The 3,112-nt window shown below is 44.6% G+C and overlaps 1 pseudogene; it reads right to left on the bottom strand.

Annotated features, from left to right (window-relative positions):
• Positions 1 to 1,267: 1,267 nt before the first annotated feature.
• On the bottom strand, positions 1,268 to 1,388 carry LOC136654623 (5S ribosomal RNA; annotated as a pseudogene).
• Positions 1,389 to 3,112: the final 1,724 nt, after the last annotated feature.

Genomic DNA, 3,112 nt, shown 5'->3' with positions numbered 1-3,112 from the left:
TGGCTTCTCACTTGGCTGCCGGAAGCCACACACACACACACACACAAACTGGAACATCTGTCGAACCAGTTTTGTTACATTTCATCCGCCTGTCTCAGGATGAACTATTAAAGTATCTGCATCTCAGGGGAAGAGTCAGCCCTGTCACCTAGAGGGCACCCGTCTTGCTGCTCTCCCATCCTGGAAAGGATCAGTTGAGAGCAGATTCCTTTCTGCTCCCAAAAAGGGGTGAATCATGGAACGACAACAAGGGCCACCCATATTTGGCACTGCAGGACGTCTGCCGCTGGTGTTAATGGCTATCCTGATGATGGGAAGAGGGATCTGTTTGCAGCAGTACTATGGATATAACTCTTGTGATAACAACAGATCATCCTACGAAGGTAAGGGCTTGGAAGGAACTGATCATCCTACTTCTAGGAGGCTTGGGGGATCTTGTCAGTTTGGAATGGGCCTGAGCTCCAGGGCTCCTGAATTGCTTCACCACTCTTGGGAAGGGAAAGGCGCTTAGTGAGTTGTGGATTTGAGAGCTAAGGATCGCCAGGGATTTCTAGAGGATCATACTCAAGATCCCCAAATGTGACTTAGAGCCCAATCCTCTGCATGTCTACTCAGAAGTAAACCCCATTATATTCAGTGGGGCTTGCTTCCAGGTAAATCAGGATGGGACAGCTGCCTTGGTCCATATCCCATAGCACATTCTGTTTTTGTGTCAACAATCAGGGTGATTAAAGGGTGGTCATCATCACATCTTGTGGATGCAAATGCCCCTAATTATTGGTGCATTGTTTGAAGCACTTCCTTTTTTCTACATCTGATTTCATTGAGTGACACCAGATCCTAGCCCATCATCCTCATGCCAGGAGAGGGGGGGGGGGAGGGAGGGAGGAGAAAATGAAGAGTTGGCCAGGTTGGACTCTGATTGTGGGTCCATGTTCATCAGAGAGACCCTGATGGTTGAGCCAGCCCCTGAATCTTCAGTACCTATGGCAGGGGTAGGGCCCAATTTGCCATCTGGGGCTAGAGGAGCACCCCAATGCATAGCTTTGACCCAGTGCTCTCAGCAACCTGGCAGCAACACTGCTCTCATTCCAACAGCGGTCAGTAAATTACCCTCTGGGGAACCCCAAAGCAGAGTGACATGGTGAAAAGCCTCTATAGTTTATCCCTAGGGCCTGGTCATTAGAAGAATCTGACCTCTGAACATGTTTCAGCTATGATTTGGTTGGTTGGTTGGCAACCTTCAGTCTCGAAAGACTATGGTATAGCCCTACAGCACCTGGTATTCCCAGGTGGTCTCCCATCCAAGTACTAACCAGGCCTGACCCTGCTTAGCTTCTGAGATCAGAGGAGATCAGGCATGTGCAGGGTAACAGTTGATTGTACAGACACTTACCTGGTTACCTGCACCTTACCTGGTGTAAGTATATTCCAATTAGATTTGCATTGGACCACATTGTTAGATTTTTTGTCTATGTCCTGCCTTTGCACAAAACATATGCCAGGCTACTTGTCTATCCATTTAATTCATTTTAAAATATTTGTTTCCCGCTTGTCTGTAGATAAATACTCAAAGTGATGAACAGAATATAAATCAACCTCACAACAGTCCATTTAAACTAGAAAGAATGACAGAATGCAAACTATTTTCAAATATCAGTCCTATTTTTTAACAGCATTGTTCTTACAAATATTTATATACAGCTTTTCATCAGCATCAGTTACCATTAAAATGCAACACTCTCCCCAAAAATGAACATTAAAAGGGTCCAAATATTTCATGTGACCATACAACTTGAGAAAGATGCATTAAAAAAAACCCCAAATTTGAAACACGGAACTGTATAAAAAAAATCTAGTATTGTTCAAAGGCCCTAAGGCAAGAATAGGTAGACTTCAAGGCTTGTGGGATCTACCTTGTTTTCTCAAGTCATGGCAGGGATGGGAAAATAGCTCAAGGAGGCAGATGTATACTCAGAGGGAAGGACTATAGCTTGGTGGTAGAGTCCTGCTTTGAGTGCAGAAGAGTCCTGCACTCAAAGCAGACATCAGCTGCAGAGAAAAATTCCTGTCTCAAGCCTTAGAGAGCTACTTCCAGTCAAAGCTGACAATGCTGAACTAATTACACCAAGGTTCTGACTCATTAGGAAGCCGCTTCCCATCTTTCAAATTAAGGGCAACTTAGTGTGCCATTGAACACATACTCAAGTTGGGAATTCATTTTCAGCATGAAGAACTGAACTTATAGTCCTCTCAGATAAGAACAGCCCTGCCTTCTCTGTCTCTCCCCCCCCCCCCCAAAGAAGGTGGCATACGGAGAGGGTGGCCGGAGGCAGGGACTGACCCCAAATGCCAGGCTGCAGGGGGGTGTCCAAGAGACTGGCACAAGGTGGCAGCAGGGGTGACCTTGGCTGCAGCTGTGGTTTGGTTAGTGCTGATTGTAACCACCCACAAGAGAAGCATGTCTATTGGTAAGATTAGATATACAAAAGTACTCAGTTATATATGAATATACAAATATAAATAACCCCCCCACACACAAAAGTTCAGTAAAAGAAAGTGTTCACTGTCTGCGCTTCTTCTCTGGCCATCATCATCATCATCATCATCATCATCATCATCATCATCATTATTATTATTATTATTATTATTATTATTATTATTATTATTATTATTATTAATTTCATGTTCATGACCATTACTGAAAATTTTGTCATGTGGGGGTGCCAAAAGACCTTGGTATGCCACAGTTCGGAGCCAAAGCCCTATACAGCTCGGATCCAGGGTATTTGAGGGACCACCTCCTTCCATACAATCCAACCTGTCCTCTCAGGTCATCAGAAGGCACCCTCGTGCTGCCACCAGTGGAGGTGAGGGGGATGGCTGCAAGAAAGAGGGCCTTCTCAGTGGTGGCTCCCCATCTGTGGAATTCCCTCCCCTTGGAATTGAGAGCAGCTCCCTCTTTAGAGTCCCTTTGGCAGAGTCTTAAGACCTTTATATAAATATGGGATAGAAATGCAGGATATAAATTCTATAAATAAATAAAATAAAATAAAAGCTCTTGGTGATTTACTGCATTTCGTCCCAAGTCTATCGGTAAATTGTGGCCTTC

This window comes from Tiliqua scincoides, chromosome 5, assembly GCF_035046505.1.
Source record: "Tiliqua scincoides isolate rTilSci1 chromosome 5, rTilSci1.hap2, whole genome shotgun sequence".
In the NCBI taxonomy this organism is placed as follows: Eukaryota; Metazoa; Chordata; class Lepidosauria; order Squamata; family Scincidae; genus Tiliqua; species Tiliqua scincoides.
The sequence above is the reverse complement of the archived record's forward strand: the minus strand, read 5'-3'. Positions and strand labels throughout refer to the sequence as shown.